At 42.4% G+C, this 20,909-nt stretch overlaps 1 pseudogene; it reads left to right on the forward strand.

Moving 5' to 3' along the window:
• Positions 1-3,659: 3,659 nt before the first annotated feature.
• Positions 3,660-17,512, forward strand: LOC112228481 (annotated as a pseudogene).
• The last annotated feature ends 3,397 nt before the right edge of the window (positions 17,513-20,909 follow it).

Raw genomic sequence — 20,909 nt, forward strand, 5'->3', positions numbered from 1 at the left:
AACTTCTCTGGGATATGTGGGATGCTAGCGTCCCACCTGGCCAACATCCAGTAAAAATGCAGAGCGCCAAATTCAAATCAATTACAATAAATATTAACTTTCATGAAATCACACATGCAATACACCAATACACCAAAAATCCAGCCAACGTGTCAGATTTCAAAAGGCTTTACGGCGAAAGCAAACGATGCTATTAACTGAGTACAGCACCCCAGCAAACAAACTCAGACGATCATATTTCAACCCGCCAGGCGTGACACAAAATGCAGAAATAAAGATATAATTCATGCCTTACCTTTGACGAGCTTCTTCTGTTGGCACTCCAAAATGTCCCATAAACATCACAAAATTGTGTTTTTGTTTGATTAATTCCGTCGATATACACTGCTCAAAAAAATAAAGGGAACACAAACAACACAATGTAACTCCAAGTCAATCACACTTCTGTGAAATCAAACTGTCCACTTTGGAAGCAACCCTGATTGACAATACATTTCACATGCTGTTGTGCAAATGGAATAGACAAAAGGTGAAAATTATAGGCAATTAGCAAGACACCCCCAATAAAGGAGTGGTTCTGCAGGTGGTAACCACAGACCACTTCTCAGTTCCAATGCTTCCTGACTGATGTTTTGGTCACTTTTGAATGCTGGCGGTGCTTTCACTCTAGTGGTAGCATGAGACGGAGTCTACAACCCACACAAGTGGCTCAGGTAGTGCAGCTCATCCAGGATGACACATCAATGCGAGCTGTGGCAAGAAGGTTTGCTGTGTCTGTCAGCGTAGTGTCCAGAGCATGGAGGCGCTACCAGGAGACAGGCCAGTACATCAGGAGACGTGGAGAAGGCCGTAGGAGGGCAACATCCCAGCAGCAGGACTGCTACCTCCACCTTTGTGCAAGAAGGAGCACTGCCAGAGCCCTGCAAAATGACCTCCAGCAGGCCACAAATGTGCATGTGTCTGCTCAAACGGTCCGAAACAGACTCCATGAGGGTGGTATGAGGGCCCGACGTCCACAGGTGGGGGTTGTGCTTACAGCCCAACACCGTGCAGGACGTTTTTCATTTGCCAGAGAACACCAAGATTGGCAAATTCGCCACTGGCGCCCTGTGCTCTTCACAGATGAAAGCAGGTTCACACTGAGCACATGTGACAGACGTGACAGTCTGGAGACGCCGTGGAGAACGTTCTGCTGCCTGCAACATCCTCCAGCATGAGCGGTTTGGCGGTGGGTCAGTCATGGTGTGGGGTGGCATTTCTTTGGGGGGGGGGCCGCACAGCCCTCTGTGTTCGCCAGAGGTAGCCTGACTGCCATTAGGTACCGAGATGAGATCCTCAGACCCCTTGTGAGACCATATGTTGGTGCGGTTGGCCCTGGGTTCCTCCTAATGCAAGACAATGCTAGACTGGAGTGTGTCAGCAGTTCCTGCAAGAGGAAGGCATTGATGCTATGGACTGGCCCGCCCGTTCCCCAGACCTGAATCCAATTGAGCACATCTGGGACATCATGTCTCGCTCCATCCACCAACGCCACGTTGCACCACAGACTGTCCAGGAGTTGGCGGATGCTTTAGTCCAGGTCTGGGAGGAGATCCCTCAGGAGACCATCCGCCACCTCATCAAGAGCATGCCCAGGCGTTGTAGGGAGGTCATACAGGCACGTGGAGGCCACACACACTACTGAGCCTCATTTAGACTTGTTTTAAGGACATTACATCAAAGTTGGATCAGCCTGCAGTGTGGTTTTCCACTTTAATTTTGAGTGTGACTCCAAATCCAGACCTCCATGGGTTGATAAATTTGATTTCCATTGATCATTTTTGTGTGATTCTGTTGTCAGCACATTCAACTATGTAAAGAAAAAAGTATTTAATAAGAATATTTCATTCATTCAGATCTAGGATGTGTTATTTTAGTGTTCCCTTTATTTTTTTGAGCAGTGTATATCCAAAATGTCCATTTATGTGGTGTGTTTGATCCAGAAAAACACCAGTTCCAACTCGCGCAACATGACTACAAAATATCTCATAAGTTACCTGTAATCTTTGTCCAAACAACTTTCCTAATACAACTTTAGGTATTTTTTAACGTAAATAATTGATCAAATTGAAGACGGGATAAACTGTGTTCAATACCGGAGGAAAACAAAGTGTAGCGAGCTTTCAGGTCACACGCCTCTAACAGAGTACACTTCTCTCTACCCTCGTTTTTAACAGTGCTAATTCTACATTTCTCAAAGGAAAAACCTCAACCAATTTCTAAAGACTTGACATCCAGTGGAAGCAATAGGAACTGCAAGCAAGTCCCTTAGAAATCTGGATTCCTAATGAAAACCCATTGAAAAGAGTGACCTAAAAACAAAATTCTGAATGGTTTGTCCTCGGGGTTTCGCCTGCCAAATAAGTTCTGTTATACTCACAGACATCATTCAAACAGTTTTAGAAACTTCAGAGTGTTTTCTATCCAAATCTACTAATGCATATATATATATGCATATTTTAGCTTCTGGGCCTGAGTAGCAGGCAGTTTACTTTGGACATGCTTTTCATCCGGACGTGAAAATACTGCCCCCTATCCCAATGAAGTTAAACATAATTCTTGTGACTGTTTTACATGTTTTGCACTTTGCCTAAATAAAGTGTGCACCTGTTCACAAATCTCTGCTCTCCTGCACCTGACTTCACTACCAGTACGCACACATCTGACAGTTTGGTCCAGGTGCCTCCCCAAAAGGCTGTTGGCGGTCGTTTTATAAACTGCCTATTGATAAGAGGACAGCTGACCTCCAATGGAGGATAATACATGGAGCTATAACCACCAATATGCATCTGGTACACCTGGAGCCTACTGCTGGGGAGGGGTGTCCACCTGTGAGTCCCAGGTTGGTCAGGATGATTGACCTGATCACTAGCTGGTTCTCAGCTATGGGAGAGGTTCTCTCTTCCCAACAGTTTATATTTGGTCCAAAGTACAGGTTTAGTCGAAGGGGTTTAGTTCTCTTACTTAACTTTATAAATTAGCATTTTGGAAGACACGAAAGAACAGTATTCGGGGACAGGGGTCTGGGGACGTGGTGGGCATGTTGGAGGGGATGTTGGCAGCGAGACTGAGGGTTGAGTTTTCCTATTACAAACTGGTTAATAACATTGGGCTGTTTATGAGCATATGGGGTATTCAGAGGTTGTTGTGTTTAGTTACTGTGGAGGAAGATTTGGTGTTGTTTTTAATTTATGTTTAACCATGTTTTTGTTGATTTGAGTGTTTTATTGTGTTGGTTCCCAGACCCAAAGGTTTTTTTAAACCTCAAACTCTCTCTCGCTCTCTTTTGTAGTTATTGCCAAAGCAATAGTGGTACAGCATTTCAGTAAATACAGTACAATGCAATGAGGATAAATAATATACAAAATAAGAGAACGGCTAATAAATAAACAACTAAATGTACATGGATGATGGTTATGCTATTACTTGTAAGTTATATACAATGTAAATACTTAAATAATTATTGGTCATGAGTGGTTTCTCTTTCCTCTCCCTTTTTCTCTTGCTCTTTCTCCTCACTCTCTCGTTCTCCTCTCTCTCTCTTTCTCATCTGCCTCTCTCCCTCTGTGTTATCCCCTGGCTCCCCTCCCCTCCGCACCACCAAAACCCGATATGTTCAGTGAGAGACAGATTCGCTCCTGCATCGGCATAATTCACTATGGAGAGGCCAGCCCTTAGTCCGTCCTGAGGGGGCTTCTTCCGCAACTGCTTTATTGGATTGTGTCCCACTGTGGATCAGACACATGTTCTGTGGGGCGCTGGAGAACACTGCCTCTAGCCATGGGATGTGTGTTCCCTCTGCCCAAAGAAAGACAGGTAGCAGCAGCCAGGTTAGTCGCTCTCTCTCTCTCTCTCTCTCTGTGTGTGTGTGACAGCTTGTTCAACTATGCTCTCTTCACTGTCTATCATGCTAATGCTCTTCAGGGAAATGTGTGTTACTGTTGCAAAAGATTAGACTTGATTAGCTCATTTGCACCTCAGCTTCCCAGGCTGCTTACCAGTGTTTTAGAAATCAATCAATGTTGCAGAATGTTATGATTATGATATCCTGTCATCAAAAAGGATATAGTCTGAATTACAGGTGTGTGCAGTACAAGTAGCCAAACTGTTTACTTAAGATACTTTCACCACATGCAACACTTGTCACTTCTTGAAGGACTTCCTCTTGATAATTATGTTGCAAGCGCATAACTTGAAATGATACCCCAAATGTTCTTTGCTAAGGAGCACACATTTAATTGACAATTGACATGTTATTTTCATTGGTGAGTTTTACACGCAGTTACTGTCTTTGTTCAAAGTTTTTACCAATGATCAACTGAGCTATTTCTGTTCTGCTTTTCCATGACTTGTGAAGGGATTTCAGTACTGTGCTACATGTTAGCAAGTGGGTGTGACTCATACAAAAATCTCTCCCATGGGGTCAGAAGGGGTTGAGAATGCCAGAGTAAAAAACATGTTCTACTCTCCCTCCTCAAATGGCCTCTTATTTACGAGGCAGTGTAATAGCCATTTAGTAGATTGAATGACTAAGTTAACATGTGGATGTTTTCCTTTAACATCTGCTTTGTCTTTTTCTCCAGAGTCACCTCACAGCGAGAAACCAGCTTCATTGAGAAAATGAAGAAAACGGTTAGTAGCTTTATGCTAAATGCTGTGTCATATGTAGAAAGCAATTAGTTTAGACAAAATTATGTCTATTTATTTAGTAAATGGATATGTAGGCTATATGCCACTTAACTTGCTTTGGTGACTGTCATATTAAAACATGTGGTTTCTAGTCAGGGTATATATGGGCGATATTAGCTTTTGCAGAAGCAGCAGCTACATTTCCTGGGGTCCATAATCAGCACAAAACATGAAAAGTAACAAAACACTGATACACTGATAAAACAAAGAGCTGTAGTCAGTTTCAGAATGGGTGGCAAGAAATAAGTTAGTCCTAAATATTTTTTTTTAAACTAAAAGGGGATTGTATTGTATTTTATTTGGGACAAATATTCACTAAACCCTAAAATTCAACTAAATCTTATAATGTGTAAATTGAGCAGTTGAGGAGACTAAACTGCTTGGAGTAACCCTAGATTGTAAACGGCCATGGTCAATAAATATTGATGCAACAGTAGCTAAGATGGGGAGAGATCTGTCCATAATAAAGCATTACTCTGCCTTAACAACGCTATCAACAAGGCAGGTCCTACAGGCCCTTGTTTTGTCAAACCTGGACTACTGTCTAGTTGTGTGGTCAGGTTCCACAAAGAGGGACTTAGGAACATTACAATTGGCTCAGAACAGGGCAGCACAGCTGGCCCTTAAATGTACATAGAGAGCTAATATTAATAATATGCATGTCAGTCTCTCCTGGCTCAAAGTGGAGGACAGATTGACTTCATCACTACTTGTATTTGTGAGAGGTATTGACATGTTTAATGCACTGATCTGTCTGTTTAGACTACTAGCACACAGCTAGGACACCCATGTATACCCCACAAGACATGCCACCAGAGGTCTCTTCACTGTCCCCAGGTCCAGAATTGACAATGGGAGTCACACAGTACTACATAGAGCCATGACTACAGATGCACAGTCACACACGTACACACAATAACATACGGACTATACACACACATACACATGGATTTTGTGTTGTAGAGTAGTGGCCTGAGTGCACACGCTTAATGTGTTGTAAAATGTATTGAATTGTATAACATTTTATATAAATGCCTTAATTTTTCTGGACCCCAGGAAGAGTAGCTGCTGCCTTGGCAACAACTAATGGGGATCCATAATAAATACAAGGACAGTCACACAAATGTTTAAATCCAACGATATACAAACAATACAACAAAAAATGTCTGTGTCCTCTCACAGTCCCCACCGTTCCATGAGATGTTGTTTTATACATTTCTAAAGGTAATTTAGCTGTTTGCTTGAGTAAATGGAGATGGAAGGGAGTTCCATGTGATCATGACTCTGTATAAAACTGTGCCTTGCTGTGAATTCGTTTTGGACTTGGGGACTGTGAAGAGACCCCTGGTGCATGTCTTGTGAGGTATGTATGGGTGTCTGAGCTGAATGTTATTTGATTATGCAGAAAATCTGGAATTTTTGTCACAGTAAAAACTAAACCAGAAGCAATTAAATCCCTCGTCAACCCTAAACCAGGAGAGACTGGCATGAATGTTGTTGATATTAGTTCTGTAGCGCAATTAAGGGCAAGGCGTACTGCTCAGTTTATTTTGCTGCACTTTACCATATTACTGGACAGTAATCAAGATGGGACAAGACCTAGAGCCTGAACAACTAGTACAGTTGATTTGTGTAAAAACACAGAACATATTTTCATACCAGACATACCCCTCCCATCTTCACAACAACTTATATGACTGACCATGATAATTGACCATCCAATGTTATACCTAGGAGTTTAGCTTCCTCAACTTGCTCAATGGTCACACGCTTATGAGGTTTAGGTCTTAGAAAATGTTTTGAATCAAATACAATGCCAAATCTTTTCAGTCGCCTGAGGGGGAAAAGGTGTTGTCGTGCCCTCTTCATGACTTTCTTGGTGTGTTTAGAACATTATAGTTTGTTGGTGATGTGGACACCAAAGGAACTTGAAACTCTCGACCCGCTCCACTACAGCCCTGTCGACGTGAATGGGGGCGTGTTCGGAACTCCTTTTCCTGTAGTCCACGATCATCTCCTTTGTCTTGCTCACGTTGAGGGAGAGGTTGTTGTCCTGGCACCACCCAGCCAGGTCTCTGACCTCCCTATAGGCTGTCTCATCGTTGTCGGTGATCAGGCCTACCACCGTTGTCGTCAGCAAACTTAATGATGGTGTTGGAGTCGCGCTTGGCCACAGTCGTGGGTGAACAGGGAGTACAGGAGGGGACTAAGCACGCTTGAGGTTCAGCGTGGCAGGTGTTGTCTCTACTGTTACCACCTGGGGCCCATCAGGAAGGCCAGAATGCAGTTGCAGAGGGAGGTGTTTAGTCCCAGGGTCCTTAGCTTAGTGATGAGCTTTGTGGGCACTATGGCTTTGAACGCTGAGCTGTAGTCAATGAACAGCATTCTCACATAGGTGTTCCTTTTATCCAGGTGGGAAAGGGCAGTGTGGAGTGCAATTGAGATTGCATCATCTATGGATCTGTTGGCGCGGTATGCGAATTGAAATGGGTCTAGGGTTTCCGGGATGATGGTGTTGATTTTTAGACCAGTTTATATTCTCAGTCCAATATTCTCAACTAATTTGTTGTTGTTGTTGCCAAAATGCAATCTGGAAAACTGTTTGTTATATTCTAAATGTACCAATTATATGACAAGGGAACAACAGTCCCAACGTTTCACTGACAATAATTACATTTGGCCAATTTTCTTGATGAAGAATGTTAAGCTTGAGACTAAGCTTGAGACTACAACTGTTAAGCTTGAGACCTCAACTATTTTTCTTCAATCACAGTATTTTTGGATTTGGTTGGTAATACTGGCCGATTGGCCAAAGACGCCCAACGCTATGGAATGAGCGGCATGTCAGCTGACCTTGAAGAATATGACATGGTACTGGTCTTAATCACATTGGCTTTACATGTGTATAGTACACTATTTATATTGTATCAGTGTTCTACATACTGCATGTAACCTCCAGAAGCTTTGTGGTGAATATTTAGGTTCTTGTGTATTTTTGTTTATTTCAAGTTAAATCCAAAAATGTAATTGGATATTTATTATATCAATAACATTAGGAGAGCTAATGACTTGATTGTTGCATCCTGAGAGCTGTTTGGTGAACGAATCCCGTTTCAATTTCCAATGTATTTTTCTTCCTTTCTCTCATCAGTCAGAGCTGCCTCGTCTTGTGGAGATCAACAACTCCCTGGCTGTGTTCTGCATGGCCACCTATGGAGAGGGGGACCCCACAGACAACGCTCAGGACTTCTACGACTGGATGCAGGAGACCAATGGGGAACTGAACAGAGTCAACTTTGCAGTTGGTATTTTGCTCTCTGAATTTAGTATTGAGATTGATCTGTAGTAGGTGCATCAAGGTGCATGGGCATCAACATTGGTGTGCGGCGCAGCATGTTTAGCTATGACAGGATCCACACAGAAGTCATATTGCATCTCCATTGAAGGGGAGGTAGGGATTGAGATGTCTGCGTATAAGGCTCTGAAAGGCTCTGCTGGAATCCACACTTTACTACAGTGCGCCACTTCCCTCCAAACTCACTAACTAACTGGAAACATGTGGTCCTGCCACACAAAGCTCTGGGCCTGACCAACCTCAAGGCTGGAGCAGGAGAGCACTGGCAGCTTGGAGACATTGGGTGTCTCCATTTTGGAGTGTTTTCTCATTGACATCACTACTGTACAATGTTAACCATGGATTCTTCTGGGTCTCACTGTGCGACTCACCTGAGACAGCATTGTGATGTGGTTGTGGCATTTTATCTGGGAAATCCATATTTTCTTGGTCTTGACATTTGTTGTGCATCCAGCCATAGAAAGCCACTTAGATTACAGATCTGATCCATATGGTGTAATTGAGTAAATGGGTCACGATCGTCTGAATGAATGGACCAAGGCGCAGCGTACTTAGAGTTTCACATGTTTAATAAATATGGAACTCACCAAAAACAATATAGAAGAAAACGTGACGTTCTGGGCTGCTCACAGGCAGCTACACAAAAAACAAGGTCCCACAAAAAAACAGTGGGAAAAGGCTGCCTAAATATGATCCCCCAATCAGAGACAACGATAGACAGCTGCCTCTGATTGGGAACCATACCAGGCCAACATAGAAATGAAAAAAATAGACTACCCACCCTAGTCACACCCTGACCTAACCAGAATAGAGAATAAAATAATCTAAGGTCAGGGCGTGACAAAATGTACAGCTTGGACAAGAGGAGATAGGGTATTAGTGCATTTACAGTCAACTCAGATTTGCATTATGATATAGGCCCTACCTGACCTACAGTACCAGTCAAAAGTTTGGACACACCTACTCATTCAAGGGTTTTTCTTTATTTTTTTACTATTTTCTATATTGTAGAATAATAGTGAAGACATCAAAACTATGAAATAACACATTGAATCATGTGGTAACCAAAAAAGTGGTTAACAAATCCAAAAATATTTGAGATTATTCAAACTAGCCACCCTTTGCCTTGATGACAGCTTTGCACACTCTTGAGATTCTCTCAACCAGCCTCACCTGGAATGCTTTTCCAAGTCTTGAAGGAGTTCCCACATATGATGAGCACTTGTTGGCTGCTTTTCCTTCACTCTGTGGTCCAACTCATCCCAAAATCATCAGCATTGGGTTGAGGTCAGGTGATTGTGGAGGCCAGGTCATCTGATGCAGCACTCCATCACTCTCCTTCTTGGTCAAATAGCCCTTACACAGCCTGGAGGTGTGTTGGGTTGTTGTCCTGTTGAAACACAAATTATAGTCCCACTAAGCGCAAACGAGATGGAATGGCGTATCGCTGCAGAATGCTCTGGTAGCCATGCTGGTTAAGTGTGCCTTGAATTCTAAATATATCACTGACAGTGTCACTAGCAAAGCACCATCACACCATCACACCTTCTCCTCCATACTTCACGGTGAGAACCACGCATGCAGACATCATCCTTTCACCTATTCTGCATCTCACAAAGACATGGAGGTTGGAACCAAAAATCTCAAATTTGGACTCATCAGACCGAAGAACAGTGTCCATTGCTAATGTCCATTGCTCGTGTTTCTTGGCCCAAGGAAGTCTCTTCTTCTTATTGGTGTCCTTTAGTAGTGGTTTCTTTGCAGCAATTTGACCACTAAGACCTGATTTCACGCAGTCTCCTCTGTACAGTTTATTTTGAGATGTGTCTGTTACTTGAACTCTGTGAAGCAATTTCTGAGGCTGGTAACTCGAATGAACTTACCCTCTGCAGCAGAGGTAACTCTGGGTCTTATTTTCCTGTGTCGGTCCTCATGAGAGTTTCATCATAGCGCTTGATGTTTTTTGCGACTGCAATTAAAGACATTTTTCTGATTGACTGACCTTCATGTCTTAAAGTAATGATGGACTGTCGTTGCTCTTTGCTTATTTAAGCTGTTGTCACGGCCGTCGTCGGAATGAGACCAAGGTGCAGCTTGGTGAGTGTACATTTTCTTTTATTTGTTAAAATGACGCCAACAAAAACGACAGTGAAGCTTACAAGGGCTATAATACCCCTAACAAAGACAACTTCCCACAATGACAAAAGGGAAAAAAGGCTGCCCAAGTATGATTCCCAATCAGAGACAACGATAGACAGCTGTCCCTGATTGAGAACCATACCCGGCCAAAACATAGAAATACAAAAACATAGAAAACAGAACATAGAATGCCCACCCAAATCACACCCTGATCAAACCAAATAGAGACATAAAAAGTATCTCTAAGGTCAGGGCGTGACAGCTGTTCTTGCCATAATAGCCCTATTTGGTAAAAGACCAAGTCCGTATATTCTGTATACCACCCCTACCTTGGGGGGATGGTATACAACACAATTGGTTGGCTCAAACGCATTAAGAAGGAAATACATTTTAACAAGGCACACCTGTTAATTGAAATGCGTTCCAGGTGACTACCTCATGAAGCTGGTTGAGAGAATGCCAAGAGTATGTAAAGCTGTCATCAAGGCAAAGGGTGGCTACTTTGAAAAATCTCAAATGTGTAATATATTTTGATTTGTTTAACACTTTTTTGGTTACTACATGATTCCAAATGTGTTATTTAATAGTTTTGATGTCTTCACTATTATTCTACAATGTAGAAAATAGTTTAAAAAAATAAAAAAACCTGTAATGAGTAGGTGTGTCCAAACTTTTGACTGGTACTGTATATCATGGAAGCTTTACATTTATATGTAGTTAATTCATTTTGATTTACTATGATAGCGGCAGTGTAGCCTAGTGGTTAGAGCATTGGACTAGTAACCGAAAGGTTGCAAGTTCAAATCCCCAAGCTGACAAGGTACAAAATCTGTCGTTCTGCCCTTGAACAGGCAGTTAACCCACTGTTCCTAGGCCATCATTGAAAATAAGAATTTGTTCTTAACTGACTTGCCTAGTAAAATAAAGGTTAAAAAAAAATAAAAAAAAAAAAAAAATTGCTGATAGCATCTGCCTTTGATCTGTGCAGGTGTTTGGCTTGGGGAATAAAACATATGAGCACTTAAATGCAATGGGAAAGTATACTGACAAGAGACTGGAAGAGCTGGGTGGCAGGAGGATCTATGACCTGGGAATGGGAGACGATGATGGCACGTGAGTAATAAATTAATTCATAAATATGTATGTTTTTATCTTATCAAAATATCCTATGACTGTGTTCTATGCCTGTCTTACCCTCTTCCCCAGCCTTGAGGAAGACTTTGTATCATGGAAGGAGCAGTTCTGGCCTGCTGTGTGTGAACACTTTGGGGTAGAGGCCACAGGAGATAACACCAGTTAATAGCTAGTTGGCTACCCCCTCTCTCTCTGCTGGTCAAACTGGTTGCCAAGTAGAGATATTTACTATGGAGCTCTAGGAGCAGATGTACATCCTTTTATACATGTTTTTTAATGACCCAGAGGGCTGGTTTCCCAGAAACAAATTAAGCCTAGTTCAGGATAAAAAAATATTCTCAATTGAGATTCTCCATTTAAAAGCTTTATAGTCCAGGACTAGACTTAATCTGTGTCTGGGAAACCAGCCTATAATGTTTTACTTTGTATTCCAATTCAATACAGAACAAGGGATCTTGGTAATATCACCAGCTATGAATCCTGGACATATCAGATATAGTAAACAATTGATTAAGTCATGTTTGATAGACCCTGACATTGTTTGCATGTTTTCAGAAAAACAACCATAAAGCTTCAACTGCGAATAACAAACCTGGTTAACACATTTGGTTAAACAACGGCACATTTCCATTTCATATTATGTTTGCATGCATAATAGTGCCTGACATGAATGTCTCCCCTGTGCTTTGAGGCTTTTCACTCTGCTCTGCATGGCATCCAACCCTTTTACCATACGCACATGCATCATAACATTTGCATCACAGAGAGCGAACCCCACTAAAAGCGTATGTGGCTGTCCATATCCAGACGGATTACCAGGACATGTACTCAAAGCATGCATGGCAAGTGTCTTCACTGACATTTTCAACCTCTCCCTGACCGTGTCTGTAATACCTACATGTTTCAAGCAGACCACCATATTCCCTGTGCCAAAGGAAGCGAAGGTATCCTGCCTAAATGATTACCGCCCCTGTAACACTCACTTTGGTAGCCATTAAGTGCTTTGCAAGGCTGGTCATGGCTCACATCAACAGCATCCTCCCAGATACCCTAGACCCACTCCAATTCGCATACTGCCCCAACAGATCCACAGATGACACAATGTCAATCGCACTCCACACTGCCCTTTCCGACATTGACAAAAGGAACACCTATGTGAGAATGCTATTCATTGACTACAGCTCAGTGTTCAACACCATAGTGCCCACGAAGCTCATCACTAAGCTAAGGACCCTGGGACTAAACACCTCACTTTCCAACTGAATCCAAGATGTTATACAATGTTATTGTGGGTCTGCCACGCTGATCTTCAACACTGGAGCCCCCCAGGGGTGTGTACTTAGTCCCTCCTGTACTCCCTGTTCACCCATGACTGCGTTGCCAAACACAACTCCAATACCATCATTAAGTTTGCCGACGACACAACAGTGGTAGGCCTGATCACCGACAACGATGAGACAGCCTATAGGGAGGTCAGAGAACGGGCCGTGGTGCCAGGACAAAAACCTCTCCCTCAATGTGAGCAAGACAAAGGAGCTGATTGTGGACTACAGGAAAAGGCGGGCCGAACAGGGCCCCATTAACATCAATGGGGCTGCAGTGGAGCGGGTCGAGAGTTTCAAGTTCCTTGGTGTCCACATCACCAACGATCTATCATGGTCCAAACACACCAAGACAATCGTGAAGAGGGCACGACAAAACCTTTTCCCCTCAGGAGACTGAAAATATTTGGTCTGGGTGCCCAGATCCTCAAAAAGTTCTACAGCTGCACCATCGAGAGCATCCTGACCGTTTGAATCACCGCCTGGTATGGCAACTGCTCGGCATCTGACCGTAAGGCGCTACAGAGGGTAGTGTGTACGGGCCAGTGCATAACTGGAGCCAAGCTTCCTGCAATCCAGGACCTCTACAATAGGCGGTGTCAGAGGAAAGCCCATAAAATTGTCAGAGACTCCAGTCACCCAAGTCATAGACTGTTTTCTCTGCTACCTCACGGCAAACAGTACTGGAGCGCCACATCTAGGACCAAAAGGCTCGTTAACAGCTTCTACCCCCAAGCCATAAGACTGCTGAACAATTAATCTCAAATGGCCACCATGTATTTACATTGACACCCCCCCCCCCTTCCATTTGTTGATACTTGCTGTTATTATCTATGCATAGCCACTTCACCCCTACCTACATGTACAAATTACCTCAACTAACCTGTACCTCTGCACTCTGACTCGGTACCGGTACCCCCTGTATATAGCCTCGTTATTGTTGTGCTATTGTGTTACTTTTTATTATTTTTTACTTTAGTGTATTTGGTAAATATTTTCTTAACATTTCTTGATCTGCACTGCTTGTAAGTAAGCATTTCACGGTAAGATCTACACTTGTTGTATTCGGCGCATGTGACAAATAAAGTTTGATTTGATATCGGTCCTTAGCTGCACTGATGGATTATTTTTAGACTTCAAAGTTGTGTGATCATGATTGGTGGAGATGCGGAGCAGGAAGTAACCACCTGTCCGTTTCTTCCTCTCCTTTAGCAACCAGCAGGACGAGTTGGTGTTTCCAACTGACATCAACATGAATAAGGTGTATACTGGGGAGATGGGTCGCCTCAAGAGCTTTGAGACCCAGAAACCGTGAGTTGACAACTTCACTCACACAGGCGTAATGACAGAGCTGTGTTGTCATGGAACGGAATTAATAGATTATGATTGTTGTTCAGGGCAATAAAGGGATGACTGTTGTCATGACGCTGACATGATTCTCACCATCTCCCCAATGCCAACAGCAAAGACAGTGTGCTTTTAGGGTGCATCTCAATAGTCTAGTCTAAATGATATTTTCCTTCATCTGCTCTGATCTGAGAGAACTAGACAGGTGTAAACTAAATCCCTCTATAGACCTTGGCCAAAGTGCCTTCACCTGTCTTCTCAGATCATTTAATTTTAATTTTATCCTTAATATTAGAAATCTCCTCTCAAATGTTAGTTATTTATTGAACCCTTTTTACAACAGTAGCACTTTTCTCCATTTGTCTGAAATGGCTTTGTGATAACTCCAGTATTATTTGTCATTGGAGGCCTTTTGATGCTAAGAACCCCTACTTGGCCACGGTAGCGGTTAACCGCTAGCTGAACCAAGCCGGCGACCGACATCTGATGCATCTAGAGCTGGACATCTCAGGCTCCCAAATCAGGTATCTGCTCTTTTATTAATATTTTATATGAAAAGTCCTATGCCATTAAAGGTCCAATGCAGTTGTTTTTATCTCAATATCAAATCATTTCTGGGTAACAATTAAGTACCTTACTGTGATTGTTTTCAATTAAAATGGTCAAAAAATAAACATTTCCCAAGCAAGAATTTTGCTAAGACTGTCTGGTCTGGAAAACAGAAAATATTGTTAGGTATGGAACTCTCTTATTGGGCTATTAACCAATTTACAACCTGGTGATGGCAGGCCAAAGCTCCATCCCACATTTCAGGCAGTCTTTGCAAACAGCTCTTACACTAAAAGGGCATTATCATTTTCACAATTTCACAGTATTATTCCAACGTCAAAGTGTGGAAATATAAATAAAACATAGAAAATCACATTTTTGTCTGCAGTGGGCCTTTAAATATAATGCATTTCTGCCTTCCTATGCCTTCTGCATTACTTCTGTCTGCTAACAAGTGTCAAGTTGGTTAATCAATTTTATTTTATTTTTCACACACTGGCAAAAAGCATGTAAATATCTTGTATATGTAATGACATTTGCTTGTTAGATAAATACAGTGGGAAGTCTTGTTCATCCATCTCCCCTGTCTTTCTCCTTCCCTGTAGATATGACTCTGGAGACCACGTTGCTGTTTACCCCATTAATGACGTGTCAATAGTGAACAGAATAGGCCAGATCATGGATGCTGACCTGGACACTGTTATCTCTCTCAACAACCTTGAAAGTCAGTTCTAAATCATGGCCCAGGGACATGATGTGAGCTACTTTGCATCTGTATTTGCATTGGAGTAGTTATTTTTTCCATTGGCATTTTCCATAATATTTGGTTGCCATATAATGCACATGATCTAGAGGTTGAAAAGATACTGCTGCACACGTTGTCAACTAAACCATGTGGTCCACCATTAACAACCAAAATGGAAGCAGTGGCCTCAAAATAAAGAGAACTTGAATCTTAAACAATGATGCTGATAAGATTCTTCATCTGTGTGTGTTTCAGAGGAGTCCAATAAGTAGCACCCATTCCCGTGTCCGACAACATACCGCACGGCTCTGACCCACTATTTGAGCTGGCCCAGTACGCCACCGACCCCAAGGACCAGGACATCCTGCGCAAGATGGCCTCCACTTCCCCCGAGGGCAAGGTTGGCACCCCTCAAACCTCTGACTGACTGACACTCCACTGCCCACCCAGAAATGCATGCTGTCAATAGGGTTGAATAACTGTAAATGCTCTGTATCAATGAGCATGGTTACATCCATACAATGTGATTATTGTGGATAGTCAGGTTAATATAATAGTTTGTTTAAAATGTTTACATGCTTTGCAAGAAGAACGATTTCCCTAATAATCCTGTTTGTATGGACACATCTGACATCAGTCTACCTGATGGGACTTTTGATGAATGCTGAAAATCACCAATCAAATTAAACCAATCAAATTAAAAGTTCTACTACTACTTTTTGTTCAGACTATTTGATTCAGACATATAAAGTTTGTATGTGAAAACTATTTATAAGATGCATACTTTCAGTTTTTTCGAACTCACTTCACTCGAGCATAAGAGAGAAGCTTGCGCTACCCGCTGCTGACACTACCCGCTGCTGGCACTACCCGCTGCTGACACTACCCGCTGCTGACACTACCCGCTGCTGACACTACCCGCTGCTGACACTACCCGCTGCTGACACTACCCGCTGCTGGCACATGTGCAGATCAAATACACCACTGGAATGCCAACTAAGCTGTTTACATGTCCTAATATTTAGAAAAGATTGCTCAGAAAACCAGGTGTTTTAATCGGCGTATGCTTACTTCCATTATGACCTTACGCCGATTAAGATAAGCAGAGTTAGGTGTTTACATGACGAATGCTGTACTCTGCCTTTGCCATAATCAGTTTAATATTGAATTATTAGTGTGTATGTAAACATACTCAATGGAGAGTAACTGTTGTCTGTCTGTGTCTCTCTGTCAGGGTCTGTACCAGAGCTGGGTGCTGGATTCTCAGAGGAACATCCTGGCTGTGTTGGAGGACATGCCGTCCCTCCACCCTACCATAGACCACCTGTGTGAGCTGCTGCACCGCCTACAGGCTCGCTACTACTCCATCGCCTCCTCTGGCGAGTTGAGACCCACTATTAGAAAAAATAATAATACGTTGTCCATTTTAGGGAGAAATATACATTTGTACAGCAGAGCCCATGAAGGGAGAGCAATATAGGAGTTCAGGATATGATACCAGGAATCGGAGAACAGCAGACCTGTTATTGCCAGTTCAGTTCCCACTTGGTGTGAATACTTTCTGAAGACACTGTAAATGCTTTGAGGGTTTTTTGAAAAGGAAAATCCATCATTATTGTGCGCCCTCTGTAAATATGGCTGCCACTTGTCTTTTCCTAGGGATGCTCGGAACACTCCGCGGGACGTTCAGAATGCCTTCTATGACATTGCTGAGGAGGTGGGAGGCCTCACACTCACACAGGCTGTGGCTTACATCAAGAAGCTGATGACAAAGGGTTGCTACTCTCAGGACGTGTGGAGCTAAAGAAGATGAAGCTAATGTTACATCACACACTCACAAATCCCTATGTTAACCTATTTAATTCTGGTGGAGGGTGAGTGGTAACGGTGAACTGTTTTAGAAGGTCAGCACATAATCACTAAATGGAAAGACGTATGGATGAATGTTTGTTGTACTTATTGTTTTGGTGTGTAATCTTACTGACAGCATTTTGTGGAGACTCGTGCTGAGAGGTAGTGCAATTCATTCAAGATTTGTTGGGAATGGTCTCATACTCCAAATTGACCCCTAACCCCCAGTCCTTTCATGTACACGGAACCAAAATATAAATGCAACATGTAAAGTGTTGGTCCCATGTTTCATGAGCTAAAAAAAAAGATCACAGAAATGTTCCATACACACAAAAAGCTTATTTCTCTTAAATGTTGTGCACAAATATGTTTACTTCACTGTTAGTGAGCATTTCTCATTTGCCAAGATAATCAAAAAGCTTATTAAACAGCATGATCATTACACAGGTGCACCTTGTGCTGGGGACAATAAAAGGCCACTCTAAAATGTGCAGTTTTGTAACACAACGCCACCACAGATGTCTCATCTTTTGAGGGAGGGAGCATGCAATTGGCATTCAGACTGCAGGGATGTCCACCAGAACTGTTGCCAGAGAATTTAATTTAAATTTCTCTACCATAAGCCACCTCCAATGTAATTTTAGAGAATTCCAACCGACCTCATAACCGCAGACCATGTGTAACCACGCCAGCCCAGGACCTCTACATCCGGCTCTTTCAGCTGCAGGATAGTTTGAGACCAACCACCCGGACAGCTGACTGAGTTTATACAACCAAAAATTTCTGCACAAACTGTCAGAAACCATCTCAGGGAAGCTCATCTGCGTGCTCGACGTCCTCACCAGTGTCTGACTTGACTGCATTTCGGCACCGTAACCGACTTCAGTGGGAAAATGCTCACCTTCGATGACAACTGGCATGCTGGAGAAGTGTGCTCTGCACGGATTAATCCCAGTTTCAACTGTACCGGGCAGATGACAGACAGCGTGTATGGGGTGGAGTTATGGTATGGGCAGGCAGGCAGGCATAAGCTACTGACAACAAACACAATTGCATTTTATCGATGGCAATTTGAATGCACAGAGATACCGTGACGAGGTCCTGAGGGCCATTGTCCTGCCATGTTTCAGCATGATAATGCATGAACCCATGTCACATGGATCGGTACACCATTTCTGGAAGCTGAAAATGTACCAGTTATTCGATGGCCTGCATACTCACCAGACATGTCACCCATTGAGCAGACTTGGGATGCTCTGGATTGACATGTATGACAGTTTTTTCCAGTTTCCGCCAATATCCAGCAACTTCGCACAGCCAATGAAGAAGAGTGGGACAACATTCCACAATCAACAGCCTGATCAACATTATGTGAAGGAGATGTCACTCTGCATGATGCAAATGGTGGTCACACTAGATACTGACTGGTTTCCTGATCCACACCCGTACTTTTTTTTGACAGACACACATCTGTACTCCTAGTCATGTGAAATCCATAGATTAGGGTCTAATTTATTTATTTAAATTGAATGATTTCCTTATGAACTGTAACTCAGTAAAATCTTTGAAATTGTTGCATGTTGCGTTCATATTTTTGTTCAGTGTACATTTGGTCCATGCGCTCCTTTTAAGGTTATGGACATTTTTAAACCAATTCGTTTTTAATTCAAATAGAGTGCAGACCTTCACTGTTTCCCATCAGATTAGAAAAGTTGGAGATATTATACATTGAATGTTACACATTGTTTTTGTAGGTGTAACTAGGAGTAAACAGAGGTGATTATGATATGAAATATTGCCTCTGGACGTTTATCATGCTGTGAAGTACCCACAAGGTGAAAACATATACATATATATTGTCAATTAACTTATCTGAAATGTCTAAGGCATTGAAAGCATTCTATATTTGCCGTCTTTAAATGTATTTACAAGTTCAACATGGCTGACTATTCAGATGCATGAAGGTTGTGTAAATACAGAGCAGTGCAAGATTAGTCAAATATGCAAACTAGTAGCATATTCATATTGTACCATACTGTACAATTCATACATTTAAATTGCAGTAACTGTTTAGTCATTGAGCCTTGATCTTCATCGGTTCATTACAGAAAAGGTATTCGATTAAATGGTGGTTTACTGTAAAAAAATGCCCAGGTGTTTTTTTTTCTCATCCTCTCCGAATGTAAGGCTTAGTGCCGACTAGTTATGTTTAGCTGGACAGTACCTCGGAATTTAGGCAATGCAAAATGTGTTGTATGGTATGTGCACTTGCAGTCAACATGAATACATCTATTGAGTTTGAGTTTATTTTTTACAGGGTCAGTGCACATTAATCAACGTTTCAGTAAAAGTGCCGGTTTTAGCCAGCCGGCTAATTATTGTCATTTATGTGTGTTCTGATAATCACTAATTCTGGTAGAACTTTGTAGTTTTATTTTATTATGCTGATGGTTGAAAGCCTAATTACAAATGTTCAGCAGTCTATCATTTTAGCATGTCATCTTGTTTCTTTTAATATAAAAACCCCTCAACTATTGTAGTGATACAGAATCAAATATGACATGGTACATGTCATTTAAATAAGAAATGTGCCTTTTTACATGATTGGGAAAACAGATATGCATCTGTTGGTCATAGATACCTAAAAAGAAAGGTAGGTGCGTGGATCAGAAAACCGGTCAGTATCTGGTGTGATCACCATTTGCCTCAAGCAGCGTGACGCATCTCCTTCGCATAGAGTTGATCAGGCTGTTGATTGTGGCCTGTGGAAAGTTGTCCCACTCCTCTTCAACGGCTGTGCAAATTTGTTGTTCGTTGTCTGTAGCTTATGCCTGCCCATACCAGAACCCCACTGCCACCATTAGGCACTCTGCTCACAACCTTCACATCAGCAAACCGCTCACCCACACAGTTAAGCTTTGTCCTCAGAGGCAATTCATTTTGCAGTCATAAATCTGCCAGGTACAGCCGAAACCGGGATTCAACCATGAAGAGCACTTCTCCAGCATGCCAGTGGCCATAGAAGGTGAGCATTTGTCCACTGAGGCCAGTTACAACGCTGAATGCAGTCAGGTCAAGACCCTGGTGAGGATGACGAGCAACCAGATGACCTTCCCTGGGATGGTTTCTGGCAGTTTGTGCAGAAATTATTTGGTTGCGCAAACTCAGTTTCATGAGGGGGCTGTCAGACAATCCCGCAGGTGAAGAAGCTAACTGTGGAGGTCCTGGGCTGGCATGGTTACACGTGGTCTGCGGATGTGAGGCCGGTTGGACGTACTGCCAAATTCTCTAAAACGACATCGGATTTGGCTTACGGTAGAGAAATTAACTTTAAAATCTCTGGTAACAGCTCTGGTGGACATTCCTGCAGTCAGCATGCCAATTGCAAGCTCCCTCAAAACGTAGCATTGTGTTGTGTGACAAAACTGCACATTTTAGAGTGACCTTTTAGTCTCCCCAGCACAAGGTGCACCAGTGTAATGAGCATCCTGTTGAATCAGCTTCTTGATATGCCACACCTGTCAGGTGGGTGGATTATCTTGGCAAAGGAGAAATGCCCAATAACAGGGATTTAATCAAATTTGTGAAATAAGCTTTTTGTACATTTGGAAAATTTCTGAAATGATTGATTTCAGTTCATGAAACATGGGACCAACACTTTACATTTTACAGTTTATATTGTGGTTCAGTGTAGTTAAGGGTGATTAAAATATCCTACCTGTTTGAAGTAAAAACAGTT

The sequence above is a fragment of the Oncorhynchus tshawytscha genome, linkage group LG30 (assembly GCF_018296145.1).
Source record: "Oncorhynchus tshawytscha isolate Ot180627B linkage group LG30, Otsh_v2.0, whole genome shotgun sequence".
Taxonomy (NCBI): Eukaryota; Metazoa; Chordata; class Actinopteri; order Salmoniformes; family Salmonidae; genus Oncorhynchus; species Oncorhynchus tshawytscha.